General features: G+C 43.9%; 1 long non-coding RNA gene across 2 annotated transcripts in view; it reads left to right on the forward strand.

Moving 5' to 3' along the window:
* The first annotated feature begins 11,127 nt into the window (after window positions 1–11,127).
* Window positions 11,128–22,510, forward strand: part of LOC112109891 — a 29,780-nt gene continuing 18,397 nt past the window's right edge. For both annotated transcript variants that reach the window (XR_002908356.2, XR_002908355.3), the window contains exons 1-3: window positions 11,128–11,255; window positions 11,540–11,707; window positions 16,120–16,239. This is a non-coding gene — a long non-coding RNA (uncharacterized LOC112109891). The remainder of the gene's footprint in view (window positions 11,256–11,539; window positions 11,708–16,119; window positions 16,240–22,510) is intronic.

The raw sequence follows: 22,510 nt of genomic DNA on the forward strand, positions 1-22,510 counted from the left end.
ATTGCTGGGTTAGGCCCATTGTCACAAAGGTGGGAGATAAAGGTGACATTCGGAGCAGCCTTTGCATGGATGGAAAAAAGGCAGGAGAGAGTGAGAGGCCAGCAAGGAGAAATTACAGTAGATGAGTGAAAAATTATTGCAGAATGGATTTGTGTTTTGGTGATAGGGACTGGTCAATGGTTAAGATGTAAAATAAACTTCCTTCCTGCAAAGATAATTTAACATTTTACCAGGATTACAAAGCTATTTAAGTCTCAACTGTTATTAGGTGTTGAATTAAGTTTATCATGTCATCTGCAAGATAAATATTTGTTTCCTTCTCTCTCTCTTTAAAGGAAGCTTCATTTAGCAGAAACAAGTAAAGTTCTGGCTATCTCCATGGCCCTTTCAAGGGCCTTTTAAACACTTTCTGCAAAAATGTACTTGGTGGCCCCGGCCAGAACCTGCCTGATTCCGATCTCCCCTATGTATTACGCTGTTGTAACTCCACTAACTTACTCCTGATTTATGCAAGTGTATGCAAGATCTGTGTTCAGCCAATTGCCTACAAGAAACTAAAAGTGATTCATTACTCTATATTTCTTCATAAAAGGAATGATTTACTCAACATTTATAAAGAAATAGACTATGATTTCTGTGATTTTAAAATAAGGTAATCTTAAAAAGTTGGTTTTTTTTTTGTTTGTTTTTGGTTTTTCTCTTACTTAACTGGCCTCTCAGAGTTGGTAAGACAACTCCCACCTGTTCATGCTCTCTGTATGTGTGTATATATATCTCCTCAATATATGTTTCACTCTATATGCATCCGAAGAAGTGGGTTGTAGCCCACGAAAGCTTATGCTCTAATAAATTTGTTAGTCTCTAAGGTGCCACAAGTACTCCTGTTCTTTTTGCGGATACAGACTAACACGGCTGCTACTCTTAAACCAGATAATTGTTCAACTATCAGTTTTTCCCCAAATAATGATTTCTTAGGAAAGATGCTAGATGGACAATACTGATGAATGAAATCCTTTGTTATTAATAGCTATATATGACACTATTCCCTTAAGGAAGCACTTAATTTACTGAATAGGGCAACTCACATGAGTAAAGTTACACCTGTTCTTAAGTGCTTGCAGGAGTGAGACATATTCCCTGCCTTTGAGGGAGGAGCACTCACATGAGTACGGTTTTGCAGGATCAGATCCTAATGGCTTAATTCTGCAAGCTGCTGAGTACCCTTAACTGTCATTTAGTCCAGTGGTCTCCACAGTGGGATGCGCAAGAGGATCCTTCGGGGTGCGTGGCAGGAGGAGTGCCGCCGGAGCAGCGCCACTTTATTTATTTATTTATTTATTTTTGCTTGGGGCAGCAGAAATGGTAGAGCCGGCCCTGCGGCGCGGCAGGGGGTGCGTGCTCAAAATTTTTTTACTGATGGGGTGCGCGATCAAAAAAGTTTGGAGACCACTGATTTAGTCAATGCCTTACAGGATGGAACCTAGCAGTCAAAGCAAAGCTCCAGTCCCACAGCAGTGTGAGCTTCCCTATTGGTGTCTCCCCTGTCACCTGGAAGAGGGATGGACCCCTGAACAAGTGAGAGACTAGCTCATTTGCCATGCCCAGTCAATCCTTGACTTCTCTGCTGAGACTGGCTACAAGCAGGGATGCCATTTGTTATGGGATGGGGGTGCAGTTGCCTTCCCCCCAGACTTTTCACAGATCTATGTCTTCCACTTCCCCACCTCTGCAGGATATAATGTAATCACGCCATGTTCTATGTGCTAGCACAATTTTGCCAGACCCCCACAATTTGTTCCTGACTGTTCACTTCTGTCAGCTCTGCTCCTGGGTTTTGTATTGTCTGTATTTGTCCAGTAGGGAGTGAGAGCAAGAATTCATCAAAGAGCAGCTGGACAGCGAGGGCCTAATTGTCAGAAAACACTCCCAAGGCAAACTCCGGCCAGCGGCTTTGTCAGGGTCTTTTATCCCTGTGTAGACATATCCCACTGACTTCAGGTGGACTTGTGGGTGCTCATCTCTTCTGAAAACCAAGTCTTACCTGGCTGGGGGCAATTGAGGTGGGTCACATTTGAATCAATTCCCTAATTAGTAAAAGTTTCACATTGCCTTACCAGACTCCGTAGCTAGATGTGGTCTGCACAGCTGGGTCTGGTTATTCTAGCTTTCTGCTTGATTTCAACTATAAGTTGATAGTATTGGCTACAGAGGTGATACTGTGCTGTCTTTGTTCATTCCCCTGGCATTGCTTGGTCTCTGTTCTAGAGTGGGTTGGTGCGGTTTTTATTATCATTCTCCTTATGCTTGTTCTTCCTTTGCAAGTGTTAACAGCAGAAGAGACAGACACAGATCTCTTCAGTTAAAAGGTAGCTGGAATCCCCACTGCAGCTGGCCTACAGGCACATGTACTAGTGCAGCCTTAGGGTTTAAAGAGGGATTGATTGATCATTGTTTATTTGGGAAACAAGCTGATAAAAGGTCCACTTCATTGTTGTATTCACTGATTTTTACAAGCGAATTGTCAGGATGTGCAGCAGATCTTTGGAACTTTGTCTCTTTACCAGGATCCAAGGCAACTGATGAGTTTACAGGGCTTGTTCGCTTTAGATTTGCGGAGCCCACAAAAATCAATAGTTTTCCATTATCGGGTGCGGCTGGGTCACTGGTCTGTCAATGAGCTGTGACAATTGCTGTGCAAGGGTGAACCTGACCAGTCAATTGCTGCTGACAAGAGGCAAACATGCTGACAGCCACTAGAACAAGTCGAAACACAGCTTTGCACTTCGGCTTGCCGTCCAGAGAGGCTCGAAGGAAGGCCTGTTCCCAGATGTAGGGCAAACGCCATGGCAAAGCAGGGCTGGGCCCTGCCCCCGCTCCCTCAGCAGGGCGGCCTTGGACGTTCAGGGCCCTGTGCGCACAGACACAGCCCGGAGATGAAGGACAACTTCCTGGATCAGAGGGTGCCTCGCTATTGCAGGGCCTTCCCCCGCCACTGGCTCCGTGGAGCGCAGCCGCGCTCCCAATCTGTCCATGCGGATTCCCTGCCGGAGCGCGGCCGCAGTGTAACCCCAGCCACGCCAGCGGAGCGAGTCCCTGGCCTGCCTCTGGCCTGAGCCCAGCTCTTGCCGGTCTCGGGGTGGGTTCCGGTCAGACACCGAACTGGGAAGCGGAACGAAAATCAATAGCTAGCAATTAACCCAATATTAGGATTTTTAATTTCCAACCTCCATTAACTACTTTCAAGTCTTAAACGCTGGCCTCTTTCTTTGTGCCTCCAGCCCTCCGTTTGATTCGCGCAGAAGCCCAGAGTCACTTGCGTTCCCCTCATCAAACAGAAAAACTGGCAATCAACTTTATCACTGCGAGCCAACTAGCTGGGTTTAAAAAAATACACTATCCACCAGACCGATCATTTTCTTTAAACGAGACCAGAAGGGAGGCGTTTGGAAGGGAAAAGAATAAACCCTCCTTTACCGGTAATTAGAAGAACCGGTCTTATGACTTGCAGCACTTGGTAGCTCAAACCGCGTCAGATCTCCTGTAGCATTAATTAAAAAGAATGTATGTGTTTTTAATAAAATGCTTCATGTTGTAGCCTCCTTTCTTCCTTTTACCAAATGTGATTATGGGGGCTGAAGGGAATTCAGGTTAATATGTTGACACACTTAACAATGCGGGGTCATGTTGCACAATACGCTTGACTGGTTTGGTTCAGTACAGCCTCTGACAGGTCCTAATCAGCCACTGCCCTAAAGGCAGAGGCAAAGAGCGGATTTTAATTACTGCTCCATACACGAGTTTGCCAGCATTAAATTGAGACATAATTAGGCCTCCGAATTTTAATAATTGTCCTAGCTAATTGGGCAGACAAGTGCGTTCTGTCGCGTGGCGTGATTAGATAATTAGTATTTCCAAATGACAAAATTGGGCTCTTGATTACGAATTCCAGATGCAAGGGGAAAAGGTAGCGCGAGGATCTTTACGAGTCTATTAGGGGAGAGTTTAGCGATGCTGGTAATTTGAAGTCCATTAAGAAGCTAAATTCCACCTCCGGTGAGCCACACTGGGCTGAGACGGCCTCTGCCTCCGTGTCTGCACCGCCGCCGCCTGGCTTAGACTTGGGAGATCCGCGGGATGTGCCCTATTCTCCAGCGCTGCACCAGGCAGGCACGGCAAGGGAGTGGGGCTGTACTGAACATGGGAAGCTGCTTTCCCACGTGCCTGCCGTTTTTGAGGGCGGCCTCCTTCTTTGCCACCCAGCCCCTCCTGTATCCACTGCTTCTGCCCTCCAGTGGTCCCAGCAACCTGCCCCCTCGGCCTGGGAGCCGGCGCTGCTGTGGGCGGCAGCCAAGTCCCCTGGCTGAAGTGCTATTTAAAAGTATACATATGCTAATGAGGGGCAGGTCTCCAGTCGGAGAGCACTGGGTGAGGCTGCTCGCGGCTCCTCTGGCGAGGCCATTATTTCCCACTGATTACTCGCTTAAGAACGTCTTCAGAAAAAAAGCTCTAGGTGTGACAGAGAGCTGGTCACCAAGCAGCTGCCCCTCATCCCTCCAGGCGCAACCTTTCTCAGGGCCTTTCTCAGGCCCTCCTGCACCGCAGGGCGGTCAGCAGCACCAGGAAAGGTGCATTATGGGGAAGTGGAGGGGGGAAAGAACCCGGCCTGTAGCTCTCAGGAGAGAAGGGGACGCTGTAGCCAGGCTATATCCCAGATTCGAATGACTGACTCCTGCTATACTGAACCCGTCACACCGGTGACGCCCGGCCCAGAGAACCCCCTGCAAAGAGGCCTGCATTCCATCTCCTGGGAGGGTAGCTCCAAAGGACACCCAGCGCCTGGTTCAGAGTGGTCCCTTCGGTTTCTATGAAGCTTATTTCAAATAAGAAAAATGTCCCTAAATGGCAGTGGTAGCTCATTCACTCCTGCCCCTGGCTCTCACAATGTGAGATGTCAACTCCAATTAAAAGCTTATTTATTTTCAAATGAAACTATCATGCTACTGGGAAACAAACAATAGGAGCAAAATCTGTGGCCTAATTCATTAAAAGCACAAATTACCAAGGAGTTGCTTGGAAAGGGGAGCCAGTGGAGAAGGCGAGCACAGAACATGTCATGGGAGAGAGAGAGCTGTCACACCCGGTTTGGGCGAGCTAGGGGCACCTCAGCAGATTAAACTCTCCATTTCGGTGTTCCTTCGCATGAACCGAGAGAAGACAGCGGATCTTCCCGACTAGCGGCCAGAGTAGGCTGCCCTTTAAATAAATGTATAGAAATCTCTCCCTCTTTAGCAATAGCACGGTTCCCATTTTTAGTGCATTGTTGCATTCCCCAGATAAAATCTAACACTCCTGGAGGAAAGGTGTAATATCCGTCACAAAGATTTCTCTTTTCAGTACACAATACTTGGGCTTTTCTTTTTTTGAAGAATTACGTTTATGACTGATCACTCAACACCTTGTTGGCTCTGATTGCAAAAAATCCACCTTATAAATATATGATAACCACCCTGTAATAGGGAGTGTGACAATTTACTTCACAGTGCATTTCAGGCTGCTAATTGATCGTTTCAGTCCAGGGACTATGCGGAATAAATTATAGCCATCAAAAGGATATCACAGTTCATTTTGGTAGAATGGTTTCTGTGTCACTTCTTGTTCGTCTTTTGCCCAATAGCTGCATTAGCCCCATGTGTTGTTGTTTTGTTACTAGCTGTTTCCATGTCAGAAATGCAAATCTGAGAATGAACACTAGAGGCCGCTCTATTTGCATACTTCTACCATGATTAGGCGCGTGGTCTGCCTACACCAGCCAAAGAGTAAGAAGGTTTGAATCAGAAACCTCACAATTAAAAGGCTTTGAATCATTTGGAGAAGGCCAGTTGGATTTACAAGAGAGTAAGTACCGAATATCCTTTACTACCATCCAGGTTAGCGAGAGTTGAAAGGGACGCATATTTGCCATAGACTTTTGAGAACGATCATGATTTTCCCCTCCCATTATGAATTACGGCTTTATTGTCTGATCAAAAGAGTGGGTGTGTGGATCTTATCATTGAGCTACCGTAAACTATTCGATAAAAACTGGTTTTATTTCTTCCCTTCCAGTCTTTTCTCTCCCTCCCCGCTGTAAATTAATAAAAGATATACTAATCAGTTCATGACCTAAGACCAAAGATTCAAGTTACCACAAATGCAGGGAAACTAATCAGGAAAAAAGAAGGGACTAAAGTATTGAAATTCACGATCAAATACCCACAGGAAATGCTTACAGATACTATTTGTATCATTACATGTATATGTATCCTTTATTCTCTGTAGTTTTTGCCCTTTAATAAATTATGGGTTGCAGAAAACATGCTATAAACTAACTGGTAATATACAAAAGACTTCACTAAAATCCGTGAATAATCTGAGTTAAACCCATAGTAGCCCAGAAATTCAAGATCTCTTAATTATCTTAGTAAATCACTATCTGCATATTGCAGTATTTATGGTACCAGAATTCACCTACTCTTTTCAATCCCCTCAAGTACCTCTACATCTATAGGTGAGGTAGACTATAGCAGGTCAGGGCTGATCAAGAGCGAAATTGAGCGGTTCTGGCAGGCTCATGAGTGAAGTGGGGACTCTTGTCAGTAAGAGAGGCTGAAGTCTGTCCATTTGTATTTTATACATCATTTCTTTATTACGTTACATTCGATGATCCGTGCTCGACCACATATTAGAACGAGACTGTTTCATACACAGTGAGGATGCAGGGGAATTTCTCTCCCCGGTTTGCTCTGGCCTAATGAAATGGTTTGATTAAAAAAAAAATAAGAAAAAGGGCGCGCTGAAAGACTCTTCTCTCCTCCGTCTTCCCTCAAAATTGCTTCTAAGTAAAGCTCTTTGCACCAATGGGAGTTTGCCTCCCATCGTGAGAATTTTGCCTGAGTGAAAACTACAGGATTGAGTTCATAGTGTGCTCAGAATCTCCCCTCAATCCTCAGCACATAAATGGAAGCACAGATAGGAGGATCTCTGACATGGCACACAGAAGCAATCCATAGTATGGTCCACTCTTTAATTTCTTACTCAGACAAAATCTGCACTAACTTCATTATTTGTATTAACACCTGGTTCAAAAGGGCTTTTACCATCTGTCAGGTAAATAAGTGACAACAATTGCCCAGGTACATAAATACCTCTCCAATTACACAAGTCAGGCTGAAAAGAGATGATCCTTACCTAGATTGTAAGATCTTCAGGGCAGGGACTTCAGTTTTTATTTGCCTATAAAGCACCAATCAGTTTTATGTAGCTATATACAAAAAATAATATCCGCAATAACAGAAACTCAAATTACAAATCTTCTGGCTGTAGGCATTTTTACAACGTTTTTATAAAATCATTTACTTTTTATTTGCAGAAGAAGTAAATAGTATTTTGTTCTGTTTTGTGCACTTTCACTAAAAAAGGGTTGGGGGAGGTTTCACTCCAATTGCAATTGTGGGGGCCAATATTTGTCACTATGGTGTAGGCCATTTCTGGTATAAAAATATAAGTATTATTGCTAAGTTACCAATATTTAAAAATGTGGATATTTGTGAAATAAAATTTTAAAATGTAGTTTACCAGTTGTATTTAGCTTAAGATTAGAACTCCATGGATTGACATCCTACTTTTTAATGCTTTATTGAGATACTGTGGCAAAGACTGGTTTATGAACTGATGTAGTCCTACCATGCAGCATATGATTTATCTGATATACCCTATAAAGTACATATTTATTAAAATTTTACAGGTGATATAGCATATCTCAGGATTAAAATATATTGGTTATGACTATGTAGGGCTTGATCCTGCAATATTACTAAAGCAAAACTCCCATTGCAGTCAAAGGTGGTGTTTGGCAGAGAGAAAAGGAGAAGAAACTGGAAGGTGCATCCTCAATGACACCTCTCCTGCAATTCTCTGAGAAGCCCTCACCTCAGTGACAAGCCCCTCACATATATCCCCCCATAAGACTCCCAGAGCCCAATCACTTTTCAGTGTGCAGAATCCTACCAAAGCCCATACTCCATTGCCAAGCACCTTGCCTGGCTGCCAGAACTCTTCCTCTTTCAGTGGCAAATGCTCCCAAGTAAACCCATCAGCTGCAAACATTATTTTCCCATAAGGTGTTGCTGACACCTCTAGTGGGGGCAGGTGAAGTTTGCTTTTGAGTGTTCTATTCTGAGTGACCTCAGCTACTCCTCTGCCCCAGGTATTCTCTCGTGAGTTTCCATGAGGTTCTATTTTGTCACTTCTGTTCAATGTATATATGAGATTACTGGGGGAGATAGCTGATCCATAGATTCTAAGGCCAGAAGGGACCACTGTGATCATTCTAGTCTGACTAAAGTGACCTGATAGCAAGTCTGAAAAATAGGGACCCTTTTGGGGGGAGGGGTATAGTTGCCCCTATATCGGGATGGTTCTGATAATATCAGGATGTCTGATCATCCTAAGTCTGACCTCAGTTAGTGAAGCTTTTGATGCTGATGTGCTTCCAATAAGTAGGTTACACCCAGCTCTGTGTATCCAGTGAATAAGCCTGTGTGCTGGAGTTGAACAATCCAGCCAGTGCAGTGTTTGGCAATCCTTTGGATGGGGGTTATCTGGCTAAAGTTAAATCCTTATCAGATTTAGGTAATGCTTATAGGCTGTGGGAAAAACAGAAAAAATGGTTTGTCCCCTTGAACTTACAATAGGCTTTATGCAGGCAGTCAATGACATTAATGGGGCTCCATGCAGGCACAAGGAGCAGCCCATACACAGTCCACTGCAGGATTGGGGTCTATGTCTGACCCCTCATTTGTGGGCACTTGCCTGCCATTTGTCAGCCAAGTACGTAACTTGGACTCCAGCAGCTTCTAGCTATCCAGATAGTTGCACTGGTGTGACTAGCCACATTTTTCATCTCTGCTTGGAAAAAATGTTGGGACTTTCTCTTTTGGATGAGGACCTTGTTAGTTACCGATCCCTGTCACCTAACAACTGAGTTACTAATATGTGAGACAGTAGCTGAGTCCATTCAGAAATTTCAGCTGGTGCAGAATGTTGCCATCTGTATGTTTCATGGTACTTTTCACATAAAGCAAATTATACCCATTCCCTGTGATCTGCACTGGCTTCCATTTAGTTTCCTGGTGCAGTGTAAGGTGTTTTTTTGACTTCCAGCACCCATAGTGTCTTGTGTTCTGGAAATTTTAGAAACTACCTCTATCTTCATATGATAATGCAACAGTTATGATCAGCTACAGCACTGGAGTTTACAGCTCCTGATTTAAATCAGAGATTGTCAGTGGCTTCAATAGATGCATCTTCAGCTATGGTACCCACCTTTCCCCTAGGGTCCAGTAGAGTCTGCATTTGTTGCCATTCAGCTCACCTGGCAAAGCCTATCGATATACCCAGGCTTTCCCTGGAGCGGGATTGTTGGGGATTAGAAAGGGGCTGAAGGAAAGGAATTTGCTTGTGGATGGTAGGATTTTTTTCTGGATAGTGACCCCCCCAAAAAGTGTTCTTCTAATGACTGTAATGGTGTCCCAGAGCTGCTTTTTTGTAAATACAAAAATAAGGCCTTTCTACACAACAAGCATAGTTAATGCAGTACCATCACCCTACTGTAGACAGATCTCTACAGGACACATATTTTGCTTTTCTTGTGTCCCTTAATGCTATTTTGAAACAGTTGCTTGCCCCTGGGCCACCAGTGTGGTTCATCTTCACTCTCATGAAGGACATACTGGGTAGTACAAACATATAAGTAGCCCCCCAGTGATAGATGATTCTAAATAAATGCAAACAGCGGAGATGCCGGATTGTCAGAAGACCCAGAATTGTTTCTTTCCCCAGCAATGACTCTGCAGAACCTACAGGACACTATATGTCCTCTCAGGAAAAAGGCCTGAGCAGGGTTTGAGCTGGCTGGTAGGACATCTTTAGGAGGTATAATTTAACCTGTGCAGAACACCACCACCACCAGGCCAGTGCATCACTCAATCCCACCTAAGCCTTGTTGATAGAGGTGCATTGGCTTCCTAGGGGTCCTCTGCACAGGACTCTGTTTCTCCTGTTGTCACACATTTCCCATATGGCATTTCTTTTGAAATAATAGTTTACATGTGCTCACAAAAGCATCTTTAATTTGGTAAACTCTGGGTGTGTTTACAGCTCATCTTGAAAATATCCAGAGTCATTTTAATCAACTAAAAAAGAAAAAAAAATACCAAGAGGGCGAAGAGAAAAAACCTGCTGTATAGCAGAGTCCTCTGGTACCTGGTTACAACCTAGGGAAGGGGTGGTCGAAGTGTAAAAAATGGCCCACATGGCAGGAGCTCCCCCACAGCACCCTAGTTTTTGACATGGAGTTGATGGGAGACCACAGGTCCCACAATGCAATGGGCCATCGCGTGGCCTAAGGGCCCTCCTGTTAAGTTCAGCGCGGCTCGTGAAAGGCTGGAGCCGGTAGTCTCCCCATTGCAGATGGAGGTGGCTTCGCTCTGCTCCCTTTTACACCTAGGTGTGGGGCCACTCCTGGCCCGCTGGCGCCCATGCCCGGGGAAGGGGGAGGCGAACAGCCAGACACCCACCCACGCCTGAGGGAGCACGTGAAGCGCCTCCCGTCCATCGTGGGGGTGTGGGGCTGGCAGGGGAGCCCCTGGGAGGAGTTGTTTTCTGAGCGTTTCCAGCTGAACAGAGATGCGGGGAGAGAGGCTGGTGGGAGCTAATTGCTTTAATTGGCCGCCACGCCATTACAATTTCTTTTTGGAAGTGCAGTGTTTATTGTGAGAACACGAGTCCCCTCCCCCTGAAAGGAAGCTCGGGAGACGCGCGGGCCCCGCCATATCAATTATTCAGTCCTCTCTCCCCGCCCCGCTCCCCCGTGTAAACAAATCCCCCAGCCAGCCCGGCGTGCGGCGGCGGAGGGCGTGCAGGAGCTCGGACTGCTCCTCCCTCGCTCCCTCCCAGCGCCCGCAGCGGGCCGAGAGCGGCCTCTCTCAGGGCGGGAAAGGGGCTGACCGGGGGCGGGGGCCTTCCCTTTCTCCTAGGGCCGGCGGGGGGGCTGCAGGCTCGAGCTCCGTCCGACGGGGCGGCTCGCCAGCTTCGGGGAGGAGCTGAGCTGCTGCAGGACGCTGCCAGACCGCCGAGACTCCGTCTTTACTCCCGGGCAGCCCTCCCAGGCCTGGGCTGCGAGCTGCCGGGCCCAGCCATTGCAGCTTCCCCGCTGGGTGGGTGTCTGTATTTCTCCGTTCCTCGCGGGGCTGCGCTCCTCCCACCCCGGAGCTATGGGCCCCGGGCCCCACAGCTGTGTTAACTCGCCCGCTCGGCAGGGGGGGCTGACGTTTTCCAAGGGCCGTGGCAAGGAGCCGTTACGGGCCAGTTAGCGATTGAGTCGGGTTTCCCTTTGCAGAGGCTCCCCCCACCCTGGTCCCGCAGGGGGTGATGGCAGGAGAGGGGTAAGATCAGGCTAACGCGGGTTCCTCTCTGACACTTTGGTATGAATGTTTCCCAGGCACAACAGAAGCACGTCGGCTGATCCCCTCCAACGCGTGTAAAGACAAGCGATAATAATATCCAGGGGGAGAGTATCAAGAGAACTGAGCATCAAACCCATCTGACTCCACTATTTCTTCTCGAAATAGTGATTGTGATGAGGAGAAAATTGTGAAGAAGCGAATGGGTAAGAGCAGCTGGTAGACAATCTCTTTGGGGACTCTCTCTCTTTAATACATTTATGAGTTTAAAAACCAAAAAGCAGCAGTTTAAGTCAATACTTCAAAGATTTTTCGGTAGCGAAAGGGACACTAACAAAAGAAAGTGTCTGAATAACAAACACATCGCTCTGCCGGCGAGTTTTAAGACATTTTAAGTATAAAGAATAAGTGACATGGCAATCATCCCCCCTTCCCCCCCCAAACTTTGCTGCTTTCTGATTCGGATGCGAGGGTAAAATCTTGCTAACAGCTCGTGTATCTGTATATTTAATTGCGACCTGGCTGCATGTTCCTGTTGAGGAAGGATGCAGATGACAAGTGAATATATAAAAAACAGTTGACAAAAACAGGAAAGAAATAACTGACAGATGAAAAGACAGTCAATGCGGAGCTAACAGGCAAAAGCATCAGTACAAAGTCACATACCTTCTGAGAGGAGCAGTAGTTTGTTTTATTCCAGATCTCCAGAGTTTTATCTACTGTCGGTGTGATGGGGGAGAGAGGAGCTAATGTGCCCTGTTTAGGAGACAAACATGCAGATTAGATCAGACTTCTGACACCATGTTTCACTCAAGACTTAAAACGGAGGAATAAAACAGACTTCCCCCACTGAGGAAAAGGAAAATAAAACAAAAGAAAAAATCCAAGACTTTCTAAGGGGTTTTTTTTTACTTGTTTAAACATAACCGTTTTAAATATACCTAGAGTTAGGTACCTAGAGTTCAGCTGGATCAGTGGGTCTCTGTTATATTCGCACAAGCTTAGTGTGTTGCTCTCGAATTGAGATGAAGTTCAAATGGAGGCCTTAAGCTTTCCGTTTCTATTGTTTAAAGGTTGGGACATTGGGAGAATATCAGCCCAGCTCCCATTTTTCATCACTTTTGTATTACTTTAAGTTTTCAATGAGACAAGTGTAATTACTAGGCATTTAACTTTTTGCGAGGCTCTTTCATTATGGCTTTGCATTTGCACCTCGCTTTTAGAGAAGTAATAACATTCACAGTCAGGGGCAAATCCTGTTAATGAACAAATTAAAGTTCAAACAGTTATTCAAGTTCACAGCCCTGCTCGCTGCTCCTTTAATAAGAGTTATACATGTTACTTTCTCTCGGAATCTCTCCCCCCTTTTATTACTTTTTAAGCTTTTCATAAACACAGCCGGGCTATATCTGCCGCTCCCAGCCTCTAAAGCTCCCTCCAATCCTGGAGGGATCCTTAATCCGACCTTAATTTGGTAACTTTTGTAAAACACATAAAAGCTGGGGTACTACCTTTGTGCGCCCAAATGACTATATAATAGTGAAACAAGCCAAAGGGAAGTTCCCCCTCTTTGCCTAGACTCCTCATGCCCTTCTGCTGGTCGCTCTACCCCCTCTCCCCATTTGCAGTGAAATCCTGATTACTCCCTCAAATTCCTAGGGAGAAACTGGACTTGGCGTTTTCTGGGCAGACAGGGAGCAGGTGCCCCTGGACAAGGGCTGGTCTTTCTCTCCAGGCATCTGCCTGTCTGTGTATCCATCTGGGCGGTCTGTCTGTGCAGTCTGACCGATTTGGGTTGCCTGGCTCCTGTCTGGTCTGCCTGCCTAGCCAATCTTATGTAGTTGATCTGTCCTCTCTGGTCTATTTTATCTCTCCAGTGTCTCACCTATGTGGCCAGTGGCAGCTCTGGGCCTGCGGGTCAGGTCCCCTCCTGTGTATCAGGCCTACAAGACGCAGCAGTTGCAATAGCAGCAGCAAGGCGTAGCTTGCTTGTCTGTCACGGCCGCGGCCCTTCCCCGAGCCCCCGCCCGGCGATCGGAGGGAGGAGGCGAGCTCGCTGTTTGCCAACAAACTACGCGGCGCTTCCTACGGCTGTCCCGAGCAGCCTGTCTGCAAATGGGAACCAAGTGCCGTTCACCGAACTCCCTTTCCTGCTCGCACCGCTTCCTCCTCCCCCTGCCTTCCAATCTTTCTCAATTAAAGTGTCTGCCGGCCCCTAGGCATTTGCATATATGAATCCTAATTCCCCTTGTCAATGGCTGCCCGGCCTAGGGAGCCCGGAGCCTGCGTCCCTCCAGGTGGTGCGCAGGGAGCGGATCCATGCGAAGGACAGGCCTGCAGCCCCCGCTGGCCCGGGCGCTTTCCCCCCTTTCAATCGCAATTGTCAAATTCCACTCCTTTGTTTTACTCTCCCTCCCAAAAGTTCAAGGCAGAGCCGATGCAAAGCGCTAGCTATGTACAAATCGAGGAGATCACACTCCCCATTATCTACCTCCTGGCGAGTGTTTGATTTGTGACATCAAAAGCTTATCAAGACAAGCCTACAAAAAGCACCTAGCGTAGGCTGGGCTGAGCGTGGAGGGGAGCGATCTCGCTGGTTTGGATGGTCTCCCTTCCCAAGGGGTGGGGCAGCAGGGGTGCATAAAACGGTATTGACTGCCACAGCAAATTAAATCGCTGCACTGAAAAGAGCTAGTGGCCAGGGCCCGGGTGACTGCTAGTTCCCCGGCTGGTAGCGTAAAGAATTTCCTGACCTGCACCCGCAGGGCAATATTGGGGGTCTGGCCAGCCGGACAGAAGGGGCGTAATTGCCATGCCTTGTTTTTTTGTTTTTGTGTGTGTGGTTGAGGGTTATATGGAGGCCCTGAGTCCTCGCAGCCATCCGCTCCGAGTGGTTTGATATAATCACCATGACAACTGCAATCTATGAGCATACAAATAATAGAGATGAAATAGACAAAAGATTAGCATGCCATGAAAAGTACAATAAGTTTCTTATTTAGCATTTAGATAACTGTCTTTCCTTCGGAGCAGGCTTCAAAGTTGAACCCAGTTTAGACCAAGAGGATTAATTCTTTCTCCAGCATGCTTCATTGAATCTCTCATTACCAAACTTTGTCTGTATTGATGTTAGATTTGATTGAAGATTAGAGCATTTAGCAAATCTTGCTTTTCTGCATGTATCAGGCCTTTTCAAGCACAGCCCGCCCTGCCCAGTGGTCAATACCCTTACTTTTATCCAGTGTCTGCTTCATTTAAACTTAATCAACTCCATCAATGAACTGGAACAGGGAAACGTCCCTGCGGTGAGAATGTTGTGCTTTTCTTAGATAATTCTTTGCTCCCTTTCCCAATCCGTTGGCGTTAAACCTAAAATTGCACTCTGATGAACTTAATCAATATGATAATGACAATTGGGGCTGAATGGCTCTGCTAGGGCTCAAAGTGGAAAAGGTAGATGGCTGGGCCCATTACCCAAAACAACTTCTCTTGTCTTGCCTTTTCTTTTGTGTGAGCTACTCCTATCTTTCTTTCTTTTTTTCTTTCTTTCCTTTTCCCTCCCCCTCCCTGACACTGAATACTGCTCATGCTGGGAAATGATGCATCTTGGTGAGGAAAAGTGAAGCAGACCGATTGGCTCTGTGAATTATCTGGCTTGTTGCAGTGAATTATTTGCACTGTTTCCTTTACCAGTCAACAAGTTTCTGAGGTATAGTACAGATCAATCAAAGCTGACAGAGCGTATGTGAAGCTTTTACTGTGTAAATCTGGACCTCTTGTCCTGGCTTCGTTGGCACTGGCATCTGTATATCATTTTTATACTGCTACCAGTAGAGCAATTTCAAAAGTATTTGCAAGGAAAATGTATGTCCCCATCTGTTCCTGGAATCATAAATGTGCCACTTTTGGAGGGTTTTCACTGGTAATCATATCTTTAATGATGAACAAACTTGTGATATATACCTTTCCATAAAATGGGGTTTTCTTCACTTTATTGTGATTGGCTAGGATAAATAGCTTTTCCATATGTTAGGGAGATAAAATATAAGATTAGCAGGGCTCGTTTGTTTGATCATAAACAACAGAAAAAAATCATTCCAAATACTCTTTAAACAGAAACAACTACAGAATTAAGTTGCATTAATTGGCTATCTATGGCCCACCTCTAAGGGGTAAACAATTGCCTCCCTGGAAATGACATTTTAAAATAAGATTATAGTGTTTTGTTCATTCTGAATTATAATGCATTTACTGATTTTAAATATTTTATTATTATTTTAATTTTTGATGCATTTTTGTGTCTTCAGATTTTTTATTTTGCAGGTTCGCTTTTGATAGCAATCTCTATAGCACAAAGGGTGCTATTTAGTAAGTTGCCACATGTATATTTAGAAAGCAGATGGGGGGGGGGGGAGAAATGTCTTTAGCAGTCTTTGCATGCTATTGTTGTAAAGGTTCCTCAAGTAAGAGTGCTTGAAATGTAAATATTCAATTTTTAAACCAGCCAACCTTTTGCACTTGCTGGAAGTGTTGAATAAAGAATAGTAAAGGGAGTCTTTTTAATTTTGTTGCACTTCATGCTTAAGGTAATGTTATACATGTCATATGAAAATTACAGGTGCAATTGGGAAACTTACCCAGAGTCCATGACGGTGTGTCTGTCTAATGAACGACCCTGGCTGTTGTGTGACAACCATTTTAGTTTTATTACTGGTGGTGATACTGCTTTTCAACCTTGGTATGTATGCGTATTTTAATATATGCATTTCTGTGTATAAAGAGCATTATTCTCTTCAGTATTACATAAAATGTTAATGAAGACCTAAATAGAAACGCTATCATAAATTCCAAACGGCAGTGAAAAGGACCATGAGATATGTGTTTATCTCTCTAGCTGTGTCTTTTTGTTTATATCTATACATGATCACAGACATACACAGAGCACATGCATACATTTTCTGCTGTGATGTGTACTGATTGATACATAAGCATATGCACAGACTGTAGGAAACATTCATTGTTTACAATGTTGCTTGGAATTTCTTACAGGAAGCTGTCCTCTGTCTCTGAAGATTCTGCAGAAAGACTGGTAGCTATAGAGCATGTATGATGGGAGCAGGGCTGCCCAGAGGATTCAGGGGGCCTGGGGCAAAGCAATTTTGGGGGCCCCTTCCATAAAAAGTTGCAATACTACAGAATACTATATTCTCGTGGGGGCCCCTGTGGCAAATTGCCCCACTTGCCCCCCCCTCTGGGCAGCCCTGGATAGTAGACAGTATAATATACTGGAAATCATCATACAGTTCTTAGATTATGCTAAGCCAGAAATGATGTGTGCATGGTCGTCACTAATATATATAATGTAAAAAGTGTACTGCATTTCCCACCATTGAATAGTATCTTTACACTACGAGATAGCTATTGAGCAACTATGGGGTCTACTGATCTCCGCTAATAGGTGGAGATTTGCACTCCTAACTACCCATCAATACTGAAAGAAGTTAAACACTTAAATCCATCATATAGTGAACACCCAAGGCTAGATAAACATCTTTACACCTTTATGTTGACAAGCTTTAAACACTCAATTTTCTTTATTTTTGCAAGCATTGCAGAATCATAGAACACAGTGAATTTATTTAACACCTATGATCATCTCACCTGCATTCTACCCTCTGATCTACCTTAGCCAAGACCACTTCTAATGCTCTACACCTCTGAGCAGCTTTGAGATAGCAGCCATTTTTGCCAAAAAAACCTGACATAAACATTCATTTCTCCTTTCCCCCTCCCCGCCAAAAAAGAACCAGTGGGATTTAGAATCGTATGATGCAAAGTCCAGGATTGGCATTATTCGGTTCTGAATCAGCATCAGATTTGACGAATTAAACTGCCAGGGGAAAAAACCCACTTGCTAAATCTTATTGGAGGGCTAGGATTCCAGGCCTTCTAGTAATCTAGATGGTGCAACTTGTCTTGTCTTGGCAGGTAATGTGATATTGGATCCCAGAACTGTGACTATCACTGTTTACAGAGAGGCTCCTTTAAATCGCTTTTAAAAGTTTTAAAACTAATTAAAATGTTTCTTTCCACCAGTAACCATAATTGTCAAGCACAACCTACCCTCCGAGATAGGCGGATAGGGATATTTGTATCAACATAGATTTTAAATTCTAAGAGATTTCCAAAAAGAGTTTTAATCTAGTATTTGGCATGAAGGAATCACCTGTGCTATGAAAGGGTATTGACACACTTGTGATAGTCCCTTTACCTCAGTGTTGAACCCAGAAAGGCCAATTCTGCCCCCACTGAAGTCAAGGGGAGCAGGAGCTATGTTGGTGTGATTGCCATTTTCAGTACACATTATTCAGGCAACACCATTTAGTGAAAATGTGGAAGGGAAAAGTGAAGAAGAAAAACCCCATGGAAATAAGTGAAGTGTGGGCCTAATCCCCCTTCCAGCGAACTCAATGAGAGGAGGAAGATTGGAGGAATCATGTTGGACCCCTCAGTTATTTTTGTATGTTCAGTCGTACACTGTAAGATTAAAATGAACCAATTTAGGGCCAAATTCTGTCCTGAGGTGTATGTGCATTGGCTTTCATTGGGTGTGCCTCTGAGGCCAGAATTGGGCCTTACATTTGTTTGTTTAGCTGCTGTTTGAATTTGCAACTTAATGCATTTATTAGACTGTTTTCACAGTGGACTACACTGTTGCAGTACATGTCATGCTTGTTATGTGTCTATCTAAAGCTCTCCAACGTGGTGTGTTTTTAAACATTTAGGGCCAGATCCTTAATTCTCTTTAAGTTGACTTCAATGGAATTTTAACAGGAAATGTGGGACAATCGTGCTAATTCTCTATTCCCTATATTCACACACTTGTAACTTGGCTATTTCCAAACCAAATTTTATTGGACCAGCCAAAGGCTTATTACTTAGGCACAATTCAGCTGGACATTTGCTTGAATAAAGAGTGCAGGATCAGACCAAAGTCACTGGCAAATCTGACATGTTAAAAATAAACCTGTTGTTTGAATTGCCCAAACAAACAAACAAAAATCAGGAACTGTTAAAATGTGAAAACACCTTTTTTCACATTCCCAGGGCCCAACCCTACAAGCACTTTACATCCAGAGCTCCCATTCAAACCGTGTCAAAGTCAATTTTTAAAAAGAGCAAAATAGAATTTGTATTGATCTCTACACACACACACACACCCCTTTGGGCTGGGAACAAGCATGTCATTTTTTCCAGAGATGTCTGTAAATAGATTTTCATAATGAAAGTGCTTAACCTACTTAGCACCCAGCACTCACTATTTTGTGCAGCCAGCACCCTCATTGACTTAAAGAGGAGGCTGGGTTGCACAGCGAATGCAGAATTGGGCCCCACATCTAATACAAAGCTTTGGTACATATCAAGATTTTACCTCACCTCCTAGGTGTTCCAGGTATGTAGATTTGATTTTTTCTTTCAGAAGTACATTGGGAAATAGATTGTTTGACACTATATAGTGCTTAGTGGCTTATTGAACTGAATGTTTATTGAAACAGCAGTGGCTCCAATTAACTCAATTGGCATTAAAATTGAAGTTATAAACATTTCTATTATTTTCTTAGTAATTCAATCCAAATTAATGCACCCTACATTGTTATTGTATAAAGAACTAATTGCACTTTGACATTGTGCAAAAAGGGTTTCTGTTCTCTAAGTAAACAATGTTGATTTAGAGACAGCGAATGTATCTTGGCATATTTAATATCCTAATGGTCTTGTTTTATTCTTGACTTTAATTTTACAGGGAATATCCCTCCTATATTGTGGAAAGAATATAAGATGAGCTTCACAATTTCATTATGGTCGCTTTCATGTGCAGGAAGCTTTTCAGTTTAAGAGAAAATCTGAATCTTACTTTCATATAACACAAATACTGTAAAAGCAGTATCTGTGTGTCAGCATTTCAGTGTGTATTTTAAAGGGTAAGTAAAAACCACTTAAGAAATAAATTTATATTTTTGTTTTAAGATTATTGTCAAACCCCTCTTTTTTTTGTATGCAAAGAAAACCAAATGGGGATTAATAAAACTCAGGGGCTGTAGTTAATGCTGTTAAAAGCAGAGGGCAGACATTTACACTGCAATGCATTACTTATTAGAGAAATCCTAAACAGTTTTTAAAAAAATATTGTACAAAAGTAATCAAGGAATTCAAGAAACACTGCTGCAAGCTGTGATCATGCACTTCCTAGGCAGTTAAACCTCCCTCTGAAATCAACTGAAGCCCAGTGAAGTCAATGGGAATTTTGCCTGTGTAACGACAGCAGGATCTCCAGCCCAGAGCCTCTACAGTTAAAAGATCACTTTGAACTAGATGATTTTGTATGATTGATGTGTGAATAGAATTATTTGGTATTTTTATGGGGGTTGGAGGGATATTACAAAGAAGAGGAGAGGGAAATGTTACATTTCCCATTCATCATTTTAAAAAGTAATACCAAGGCTGTGACTTCACTTTTTCTTCAAAAAACATTGTGGAAAAAACTAGCTGACGCCACATTTTACAATGGCCCATCTCTGATCAAGTGATGTAAGGAGTTGTATTGTCCTTAGATTTGATTCCATGGCAAAGGACTGATGACACTGATGATATATAATTCCATGAGACGATCTCTCTTTTTGGCTGTCAATTACTGCTCCATCCCCAAAACTAAGGGAGTCTGCTGTTCACTGGATTTAGCATAATCACTTGCCACAATCTTAATTGTTTAGGAGGTTTTAGGGATCATTTCCTCAGAGTTAATTCAGAAACAAAGCACAGAGATAAGAAGTCCTTGTAGCATCTGAAAATACCCATGTGATGGAGAAGGAAATGGATGGGTCTTCTTTATGGTCAAATAGAAGACATAGGGTGAAATCCTCATCCTGTTGAAAGAGAACTTTGCCATTGACTTATCTGGGCCAGGATTTCACCTATGTTGTTTATAAAACTGGTACTATTAAAACTAGAAGCCCTGATCCTACTCCCAATGAAACCAGTGGGAAAACTGTCATTGGGAGTAGGGTCTGGCTTCAGTTTTCAAACTCCATTTGATTCTGCTTTGAGTCAGTTTCTATGCTTGGCAAAGATCTGCAGATCAGGGTTTCTTCCTCCTTCAGGAAGAGAACATGAATGTTTAAAAATTCATTTATTTAGAAACCATGGTCCATTCTCAAAAGAATGTTTGAAGGGCATTTACCCAGAGGAGGCACTAGTCTCCACTTAGAAATCTAGTTGATCTTTAGGCCCACTACTTAAAACCTACATTGTTAGGGAAGTAGTTTGCTACATTTTTGCCTTGCAGGGGAGTGGCCTGGCAGACACTCAGCCAAAAGTTCAGAGAGAGTACTTCAGCAGGATTATCAGCATTTTCCTTAAGAGCAGCATTTAAAACGTTACAAAGGGGTGATACTAATAAAAACACCCCAGAGATGTTACTGGTGTTTCTAGCTTGTTGTTAATATTCTTGCTTTGGTCCATGGCTTTAAATAAATCTTCCTTCTTCACAGCGACAGTGTGTTTGTGTGTCGGGAACTTCCATCTTGGTTTAATCTCTGGGGTTTCATGTCTTCGATTTAACAGTAGAATGTGTTGTCCTCTCCTAGGGCTGGGAATTGCAGCTCTAATGCCTCTGAAGGTCACATAATTAGTGTGAAAGGAACATGCAGACTGACAGTTAAGGGAAGGAATGCAAAATAGCTTTCTCTCAGAAATATTCTTTTCTCAAACCACTGCTGGCTTCTTAGCGGCCATGGGACTCTGGAAGGCTTGCCCAGATCCCCTAGAGTTTGTCTTTCTCTCCCTGGAAATGCTTTGGAACCCTTTGATTCCTTTTGTTGCAGACTTTGATGAAACTATGATAATGTGACAAGAGACCAGGTGCGCCCCCTATCCCTTCTGAGGCCTGCCAGAACTTTATCTATACAGCTGGCCAGGAAAGACTCTAGGCAGAAGTTTCCAACTACAGATATGCCGCCAGTGCTGGTGCTCTGGGCTGCCATCACAGCCAGTGGTGGGCCTTTGTTCTTGGCCTCAGTGCCCCATCACCTGTATGCCTCCCATTCAGTGCTGTCATCTAGCTACCCAACCTTCAATGGAGCTTGGTTTCTCTGGTGATACAGGGAGGAGGCCAAATTTAGAGTTGGGATAGGGAGAGGTAGGATGGAAGGAAGCACTGTCATCTTCAGATTAGGGATTAAGACTGGAACCTTGACTGTCCCTTTGTCCGCTCCTCCAATAACTGTAGAGTGATTTCTTTCATGCCTCTCTGTAAGTATGGAGCACCCTTTCTGAACGGATCCATAAAGTCAGGGTCCTCTCCTCCTTCAAATCCCTCCTCAAGTGCCACATCTTCTGACTGCAAGCAGTCGTCCACTTGGTGATCAGTAGGGCTAGAAACAAACCCAACACAGAGAGACAGAAAGGGATTTCATAGATTTTAAAGCCAGAATGGACCATTAGATCATCTAGCCTGAAACCTCCTGTATATCGTTGCATTTCTTCCAATTTCTCCTATATTGAGCCCAGCAGGTTGTGTTTGACTAAAGCATATTTTCCAGAAAGGCATCATGTCTTGAAGACTTTAAGAAATGGAGACTCCACCACTTGCCTTGGTAGTTTGTTCCAATGGTTAATCATCCTTACTGTTAAATGTTTGTATTTATTTCATGTCATTTTACCCTTATTTAAATAATGCAGACACATCAAACTGTACACACTTTCTGAGTCTATGTAATCTAAAATCATATTGTTAACCTACTTTCCCTGCCTACTTTTCTCCCATTTTCTGTCACACCAATTTGTTTTGTCTGGTCTGTAATTAGATTATACGTTATTTTGGAGTAAGGACCTGGCACAATCAGGTTCTGATCCTGGCTGGGACCTTTAGGTGCTAATACAATATAAATGTAGACTAATAAGTCCCAGAATTAGTGAACGTCTTGAACACCTCTGGGTTTCAGTGGGAGCTG

This window comes from Terrapene carolina, unplaced genomic scaffold, assembly GCF_002925995.2.
Source record: "Terrapene carolina triunguis isolate 2854851 unplaced genomic scaffold, T_m_triunguis-2.0 Scaffold210, whole genome shotgun sequence".
In the NCBI taxonomy this organism is placed as follows: Eukaryota; Metazoa; Chordata; order Testudines; family Emydidae; genus Terrapene; species Terrapene triunguis.